Source organism: Sciurus vulgaris, assembly GCF_902686455.1.
Source record: "Sciurus vulgaris genome assembly, chromosome: 17".
Classification (NCBI taxonomy): domain Eukaryota; kingdom Metazoa; phylum Chordata; class Mammalia; order Rodentia; family Sciuridae; genus Sciurus; species Sciurus vulgaris.
The window spans coordinates 21,268,438-21,277,928 of NC_136478.1; the positions used below are offsets into that span (position 1 = coordinate 21,268,438).

The 9,491-nt window shown below is 39.2% G+C and overlaps 1 long non-coding RNA gene across 2 annotated transcripts in view; it reads left to right on the top strand.

The window, feature by feature from the left end:
• Positions 1 to 6,969, top strand: part of LOC306647534 — a 140,506-nt gene extending 133,537 nt beyond the window's left edge. The window contains exons 6-9 of one of the 2 annotated variants that reach the window (XR_013760118.1): positions 76 to 167; positions 2,449 to 2,529; positions 3,004 to 4,330; positions 6,104 to 6,969. This is a non-coding gene — a long non-coding RNA (uncharacterized lncRNA). Of the gene's footprint in view, positions 1 to 75; positions 168 to 2,448; positions 2,530 to 3,003 lie in introns of both variants that reach the window. The other variant, XR_013760117.1, reaches the window with a different exon arrangement.
• The last annotated feature ends 2,522 nt before the right edge of the window (positions 6,970 to 9,491 follow it).

A 9,491-nucleotide genomic window follows, 5' to 3' on the forward strand; every position in this document is an offset into this window, starting at 1 on the left:
AGAGTGAATGAGTTTGGGCAATTTTTTTTTATCATTATCTAATTACTACTTCTTATACTTGTATTTTCTTTTAAGGAACCAAACACAACTTCAGCCCTGCAGCTGGACTTTGCACTTGTTCTACATTAGTTCACAGAAGAATACATTGCTAATTTGGAACAATGCTGGTTAGTCCTACTGGAAAATAACTTGCTCTGACACTGAGACTCTCTGTCCCTTGAATTAGTTATGCAGTTGCCTCTATGAAGTGTATAATTCTTGCATTCACTGCAGCCACGTGTGAGGAATTGACCTGAGAAGAAACCATTCAGATAAGCCTCTCATGTGCATTTTGAATAGAAAATAATATATGGAATAAATTAAAGTTGAACATTTTAAGAATACATATATTTTGCAGTGAGAGGTATACCCACGTTCCGTTAATTTATTCTAAGATGGATCTTATACTGCTAGCATTGGATATTGGAGTAGAAAGGGGAAATGTACATATGTGCTGTGACTGAAACCCTCAAAATAATTTATATTATGTTGGTTCTTGACACTTTGCTTATGCTTATGTTGAAAAAAATATCTTTGTGCCTATCAAACGTGTTTTATTTTTTAACACATTTTCATATATGTCAAAGTAGGATTTTGAACTAATGTTCACTACCAAGTTTGCATACTTGGGTTCATTCCCACTTTATATCTCATTCTGAAGAATTTTTAAGCTTAAATGAGATTTTAGATTCAGAGGTCAGTCATTCTACTAAAACATACAAGTATAAAATAATCTCTTTTGCACAAGATCCAATAATGTTGCTGATCTCAGTACAATTGACCCTTCTGTACAATTCTGCAACATTTTTATTATTAATAGGAAAAATCTGCCACAAACTGAGTAGATTTTGTTCAAATGTATTATCAAAATTCTTAAAAGTATATTTTGACTTTAATTCTTATTGTTCTGCCAAATTAATCTTTCACATTTAATAATTGTTAATTATGCAATCTGAGAATTTCTGGATATTCCCTGTGAATTTTTTTTTTTTGCACAGAAGTTCATTAATTGATATTTTTCTATGCTGTGCTAGAGATTATGAAGACAAACTTTAAAAGATGGATTTCATTTTACCACCAGCAGTATAAAATACAAATACCTCCTTTGTCACACAGCATGTGCAGTGCTTTGGAGAAAAAATAATAAACAGTAAATGTATATAGATTAAATTGGTAGTGCAATTAATACGAATTATCATTTTTGACTGTTTTATGTGTGCAAGGCACTATTGGGACATATACCCAGCACTATCTGTAATGACCACTCATTATAATTATGTTTACAAGACGCAATTGGTTTCAAGTTTTAAAGTACCAGGTTATTTAAAAAATTCTCACATGATATGTAATTCAAGAATAGATTTCCTGGGAAAAGAGTTGGTCTTAATGAAAGGTGAGTAATCCATCTTTCATGATTTTTTTTTTTCTTTTTTGGCAAGTCTGCACAAAATCGTTGCAAGGGCTCATTGAATGGTGTGGGTGGGTGGGGGGGTCATTTTCATGTCCTCTAAGATCAGGTGTCTCAGCTCAAACCCCCTTGCCAAGATTTCCCAGAGATGTTTCTGAATATTCATCCCATCAAGCAATGATTCCTGATTTCTTTTCCCCATGCAAGCCCAGCAAAGCAGCAAAAAGCTATTCTTCACTGTCAAGCATGTCGTATAGTGGAGACTCTGCTGGCAGTTCAAGATAAGTAATATCTGCTGGAAAAGAGTCAAAGATGTAAATCCTTCCTGTGCCTTTTGTACTGTAGACTTGTTTAGCAAAAGAGTGTCAGGATGCTGGAGAAGCTGATCTCCTCCAAATGACTTACAAACTTCTAAACCTTGGTGGTGGTGAGGAAATGGAGATGGGAGGACAGGTCAGGACAGGCAATAGAGTGGAACAGAGGCTAGGAGAAGATGATGTCTTTCTGGGTAGGAGCAGGGTGAAGTCACTGGTCTGACAGCAAACTTGGTGTCAGAAGTTATTGGTCTCTTTGATGCATTAATCTGGATGGAAATCTATGACTAGATCACTGAATTCTCTAGTCCTTGGTGTCCTCATTTGTAAGGGAAGAATCCTTATTAATGATACTTCAGAGGAGTGTGTATTCTGAGGGTACAATGATTTTATATGTAACAGACTTTATGCTGCTGCAGTTCTGTCTCTGGCCAAAATTCCTCTCCAAAGTTTTCATTTCTTCTTTCATATGCAGGCAATTCCCAGAGAGATCCTCCTTATAGGATAAAAAGAGGAGAGCAGTGTTGCCATGTGAAAATTAGTTTCATTATCTCTATCCTGGTATTGGGAGCAGAGAGGAGCCCAAGAGTTAGTGGTGAAATACATATGCACTGGAATCAGATAGTCCTTGGTTTGACAATGAACAGGCAACTTGCCTTATTAAACCTCTTTGTGATTTGTTTGCAGGATGAGAATGTTGACCTGCCTCCTAGGTTGCTGGATGCATTAAATGAAATTGTGCTTGGTTCCACAGAAATGCTCTCAAAGGTTTGTTGCCATTCATGCCATTCATTTTCTATTATCATACTTTTCTATTATTGCCAGGAGTATCGCTAGCTTTTGTTGAATAATTATGTGTGCATAGCACTTATCCAGAAGGTGTCTGTATGATTGTCCTTATGAGAAAGCAGCCCAGTAGCATGTCTACCTCTATAATTTGAGATTCTTCTCAGAGTAATTTTGAGCTCACACTTGAAAGTCCAGTTTTTGTTTTCTGTTTATAGTATTTTACTTCATATGGGCTATCCCTTCCAAAAGAATCATATGACTCAGTTTAAACTATTCTGAAGGATAATTGCATGTTACTTTGAGGTTTCTTTTTCTCTCAAATGTTATAAAACAAAATCTGATGAATAATATCTAGTCTACATGTTAAGGCACACAATCAATATTAAAATATAGCCTTAACACATGGTGATGTATTATGGACAAAATAATTGTGATATGCCTTTATTTGTTTAGGACTGGATTCAGGTCCTGAAGGAAGCCCCCTTTATGGTCCTTGGGCATACACCCTCTCACTGAGGTCTGTGAAGCTGAGAAGGACAGCCCTAATTTGGCTGAGGTCAACAAGCTCTGAGATGAGTCCTATTGCCTACTTCTGTCATTGCTCTGTTCCTGCTTCCCATTAAATTTCCAATGCTTAAAAAAAGCACCCCTAAGAGGACAGAAATTGGCTCTTTGGGACAAAACATCTCAGCTCATAGCATGGTGTTTGGTTTAGATATTACGGGACCCCAAAAGTCCATCTGTGAGACAATGCAAGAAAGCTTAGAGGTGAAATGATTGGCTTGAGAAAGCCTTAACCTAATCAGTGTGTTAATCCACTGAGAAGGATTAACTGGGTGGTGACTATAGACAGTTGTGGCTGAAGGAGGTAGGTCATAGGGAACTTGCCTTTGGGGGTCTACATTTTGTCATTGTTGAGCAGAGCTCCATACTACCTGGTGCCATGCTTTCATTGACTTTCCTCCACCACACACTTTAGCCATGATATTCTGCCTACTTCAAGGCCCAAGGGATGGAACCAGCCTTTCATGACTGAGATCTCTTAAACTATGAGCCCCTAAATAAAGTTTCTGCCTTAAAATTATTCTTGTCTCATTTTATTTTCAGACACAATAGCAAAAAAGCTGACTAAAACACATGGTTTATGACCATCCATAGGACCTCTGCCATAATTCGTATCTGACTGTCCCCATGGGCCCATGCGTTAAAGCTTGGTTCCCAAGGTGGTGCTATTGGGAAGTAGTCCCCCAAAAGGTGGGGACTAGGGGGGATTTTTAGGCCCTTGAAAGTGATTGTGGATCCCCTGCTCCCTCCTGGCTCTCTTTGGCTTTCTGGACATGAGATGACTGGTCTTGCTCTGCCGTGTCACTGCTTCAGCAGAGACCTGCAGTTGATGGTCAGAACAAACACTGGAATCTCCAAAACTGTGAGCTAAAATAAACTTTTTCCTTTATGACTTAATTATCTGAGGTATTTCCTTAGAGTGATGGAAAGCCGAATAACAGCCATAGTACATGTGATATAATAATTTCATTGGAGGGAATTTTTATTAAGAGGTGATTAAGAGTAAATGAGGTCATAAAAGTAGGGTCCTAAATCAATATGACCTGTGCCCTTTCATCAAGAGGAAAAACTTCTAAGGATATATGTGCACACAGGAAAGGCCATATGAGGACATAGTGACAAGACTGTCATCCACAAGCCGGAGAAGGATGCTGCAGGAGAAGCCAGATCTGCCTACAACTTGATGTGGAACTTTTAGCCTCCTCCACAATGGGAAGTAAGTTCCTGTAGTTCAATCCACAGCCTTGTAGCATTTTGTGATGATAACCCTGGCAAAGTAATACAGAGTTAAAACATCAATTTTATATAATAAATCTTACATTGCATATTGCCAGAAAGTAGACTTCCTAATATTGAAGCTCAGAAATAGCCAAACGTACCCACCCAGGAACAAGAATTGATGTACAACTGAAGACCTCCCCATGTGAGGGCCTGAGCTGATAGGAATTGTGCAAGACACAGAAACAAAGGACATGCTCTATTTGGTCATGACTGAGATAGCTTTCAGGAGACATGTACCAATACAGTCTAAGTTTTGTATGCCCCATTTCTCTGTCTAAAGTCATCAATCAGACTAAATAGCTCCTCCACTCTTGGGAAGCAGTGAATGAGGAGTAGAAGAAATAGGCCAGAAATGTGAAATTGTTAGAGTTCAATCCACATGGAAGGAAACATAAGGACAATGGCCATCTTATCTCCACCACCAGTCTTACATCAATCACACAAGTAGGGCTCATCAGCTTCCTCTAAAGAGATCTAAAATTATTGAGCCCAAGCACTGGGGTACCAGGAGGAATTAGCCCTTTTCTGTTTTACTTCTTTGTCTAATAATGAATAACTTATTAAAAGACCAGGTAGTGAACTAAAAATCAGCTTGGTTAAGAAGAAAGATGAATTACTACTAATAATAATAGCTAAATGGATTGCTATTTGCTATAAGTCAGGTGCTACTCCAACTTCTATCTGTATGCATTCTCTAATGCAATTGATACTATGACAAGCACTATCATTATTCATTTTTTTTTGACATTAGGAAACTGAGATTCACAGAGATTAATTTCCCGTGCTTGCTCAACTACTTTATAAAGTCTGGATGAACCTAGAAAAAGAGAAAAGTGAGACATTCAGCTTCCCATAGTTTTGAGTGACTGGAGTTTGACTTTGCCTGAATGGCCTTCTCCAGTGTCCACAACTTGACTGTAACTCTTCTCTTAACAACTGTCCAGTTGAAAGGATCAGAGGTAAATATCAACAGAGGAAAAGTGGAGACAAAGATCTTCAGCTCAGATAAGGGGAGAAACAGCTGAATGAAATAAAGAATAGCTAGGTCATCAATGGTAACCACCTAGAATTTAGGTTGATGGTTGTATCTTATTTTACAGCCATTCATCAAGTGGAAGGTAGAGGGGCTTGACCAGAGAGTTGGGAACTAAACAGTAGTAAAAAGGCCCAATGGAAGACTAAAATCTCACCCACGCACATGCATGAACATGCACACACGCACACACACACCACACACACCAGAATACTGTGAAACTCTAGCAGGTACCATGGTACTGCATCAACACGCCAGACAGGCCCTTAGCTTCAGAACATCTGACACTTTGACCTGCAAAATGAAAATGGCAATTTTCATAATAATTTATATTGGTAACACACTGGTATTACTCATGCTGGTAACCATATTATAGATTACAAAGAGCAATTATTGTTAATCTTATTTTACATGAAAGGAAAACAAAAGACTCACTAAGTCTACACAGAAAATGAATGGTGCTGGCCTCAAATCTGTGAATTGTTTAAAATCATTGGGCTGGGAATGGGGTGGGCACTTGGCAACCTTTGTTGCTATCCATCTCTGTAGAACTCACTGGGGCCCAAGGTCTGCTACATGGAAACTCCTGAAAGACTAGGATCACAAGATTCTTTGAAAAATAGAACATTTGGCAAGGGCACTGCCTCATTACCTGACTCCATCTTTCCTCTCCAGGAAAAAGTTATTACCAATCTCTAAGCTACAAGCTGAAGAAGGATGAGATAATGGACTTAGATTTCGCTTTCCTGGAAGAGAAAGAACATAGTTTTGAGAGGCGAAAAATAGCATGAAAGTCTACATCCATGACTTTGAAGCAGGATTGCACCATTGTGAATTGAGAAGCCCAAAGCATACCAGTCGTCAGGCATTTCAAGTAAGCATATCATGTACACTACCAACAAAGGCTCCCTTCTCATGGGACTCTGATGACTGTGCCAAGTACCTGACCCTGAAGCAGTGACATTTATGCAAAGACATCTGGACTGTGCCAAGACCACAGTGCAACACTTTTGGAAGTTTGAAGAACATCACTGGCAGCATTTTTTGAAGGGCTTTCATAGTCCAACATAGGAACTTCCTTGATTCTGCTACCATGTCTGCCCTTTCTTTTTGGAAGGAAATAAAGACTGCCTCCCACTCTATGGGAGACTGTGGCCATGTAAATACATTACTTTTGAATTTTAAACCTCCAAAAATGTTCTCAGCTGTATCTTTGTAAGGGGTTCTTCTGTTTCAAAGCTGCATAAAGACCAAAAGGCAGAGACTCTACTTCTTGAAGAAGTGTGTTTCTAACATTAACCTAGCTACACAACAGAAAGCAGGGGGTGGTGGTGAGAGAGCAAGAGAGGAAGAGAGAACACAAGCTGAAATATAGGCAAAGAGGTGATGTGCATGGGCCGATTTTGCATAATATGAGTGCTTCACTGGGAATGCTAAGGGAGAGAATTTAGAGAAATCTCTTCTTTGTGAGTGTCTTTGATCAAGATGGCCATGTAAGTCTGACCTCTGGCTGGCTGGACACTCCTTCATTGGAACCCCACCCACCGTACACACTGAAGAGTCTCCTGCTCTTTCCCTTCCCAACCCCTGGTCTCCATAGTGGTTACTGGGTAACTCTCCTAACTCACCTGGGCTCCCCATGTTCACAGGAGTTTTACTTATTATGGCTACTTAGCTGCAGCATCTTCCCTGTCCTAAAAGCCTTGGGCTACTACTTCCCTGCTGTTTTGATTATCCCATTCTCTTTCATCATTTACAAAGTACACAGGTGTTTTCTACAAATAGGAACACATGTGTACGTTTATTTCCCACTTACATCATCACTGATAAGAATCCAACCTCCCCCCCCTCCCCAACAACAGATGTGATATTTTCAAGTCCTCTTGAATTAGTAGCACAGAATTAAAATATTATTCATCAAAAGGGATTGAGATTTCACCTTCACAGAACCTCTCTGTCTCATCCACCCACCCAGAAAAGGGGACTATCTACATTTCCCTGGCTGGGATAAAATTCTTAGACTTTCTCAATGTTTTATTTCTTCAAACAATTTGAGGAGGGAACAGATTCATATTCAATACACTTCTTAGTCTGTTTTCCCATTTGTGTGTGTGAGGAACTTATGTGTTATTCTCTCTCTCTCTCTCTCTCTCTCTCTCTCTCTCTCTCTCTCTCTCTCTCTCTCTCTCCTCTTCTTCAGTTGAATTTCCTTTGGATATAATAACCTTTTCTCTCCTCACTACCTCACCAATTCATACCAAACACTCTCTGCACAGAGCTGTTCATTTTCAATGTCCCTCTGAAAGTTTAAATGTCGCATTTGCATTTCACTCAATGTTTAAAATACAAGGAACTGGAAATGAAATGAAATCATAGGAAAGGGCCTTTCAGTGAAGGGAAAATAGTAATAAATGCAGTGTGCTGACCCCAATTATGAGCATTCAACCTCACAAGGCCCCCCTCATTCATCCTGCTCAGTGGGGGGGCACTGACACAATCCCCCTTACTGCACCCCATGTTGAACTCCTCTGTCCCATTGGGGTTTCTATGTGGAATGATCACTCAGTGCGGAGACATTTGCTTTCAATCTGTCTTTATGTCCCCTAAGAGGAAAACTTGTAGCAAGAAGAAACCTAAGTCTTTCTGCAAATATATTGGACTTTAAAATGTAGGGATGATAAGGACACTGGTATGTTTCCATCCTCTGAGAACCATTTCTACCAGTTGCCAAGAACAGATACATTGCTGATGAATAGCAAAGCAGTTTCTCTTCATTCTCATGGAATTAGCAAGATATTTGTTGCTGAAAATAATGAACAGATATTGAGAGGAAATCAGGTGGCTTCATGGAATAAGACTTTACATATCATGTGTCTTTGGAGCTAGATACAGCTGGGTTTAAATCCTGTCTTTATCACTCCGGAACAGGAAGACTGTGGTGGAAATCAGCTCTCCTGAGTCTCAGTAGCTTTGTCTGTAGGATGGGGACAGTAACATCTGCTTTTAACAGTGTCCTGAGGATTAAATGATAAGACATATAGTTTTTTCTTAAGCTGCATTAATTATTAAACAATCTATTGTTATGAATTCTACTGTTACAGTACACAATTACCATTTATGATGTTACTATGCTAAGGCCTCTTGCTCTCTGTTGACCTTTTGTATTTATCGTGAGAGACGCTTAAATGGATATCCTGCTTCTTGGAAATGCAATCTTTGTGGAACGTGTGTATTCTAAGTGGTCCCAGTCTCAAAAATCTTCAGGAAACACAGTTAACTCATTATTTCAAAACCATTGATGGGATGTCTATTCTGTGCCTCGGGGATTCCTACATTATGTGCATTTGGTAACAAATTTGAAAGTTTCTTAGTGCTTGTGTGTTAGTGGGAGAAGGAAAAAAAATAAGAAGAATGAGCAATGAGATGATTTTATAGTACTCCACGTTACAAAGCAAGTAGAATATAAGAATGCACCTGTGAGGGGAAAAAAAATTGGGGTTGCATGGTCAGGAACAGGAGCATCTTCATGCTGGGGATGTTTTGAAGTGTGTTATTGAATTCCTAGTAAGAGTCAATCATAGAAGGGTTGGGATGGGCAGAAATGGAATAGGCAGGGAAAATACTGAGCTGGTACTGGAAAGAAGGCTATGGAATGTGACACCTACCGTCACACACCAAGGGAAAGGGGCATTGAGAGGTGAAGGGGAGCCAGCAGAGCCATGCTGTGTCAGACTTTCTGAACCACCAATAAGTGAATCACACTGTGTTACACATGGGAAAGTGGGGACCAAGTGTCCCCAAGAGACTACTGGGACAATTCTTGCCTTTGTCCTTGTGACACAGTAATGGATTGGACAAGGTGATGTCTAATGCCATAGATGGGAAGATCTGAAAAAAAAATATGGAGCAAGGGCTGATAGACATTTTTGCATGGATGTGAAAGATGAAGGAAAGAATTGAATTTTTTTTTTAAATTTATTTATTGGTTCTTTCTAGTTATACATGAAGATAGAATACATTTTAATATAATTGTTATTCATAGCCATACAGCTAAATGAGACAG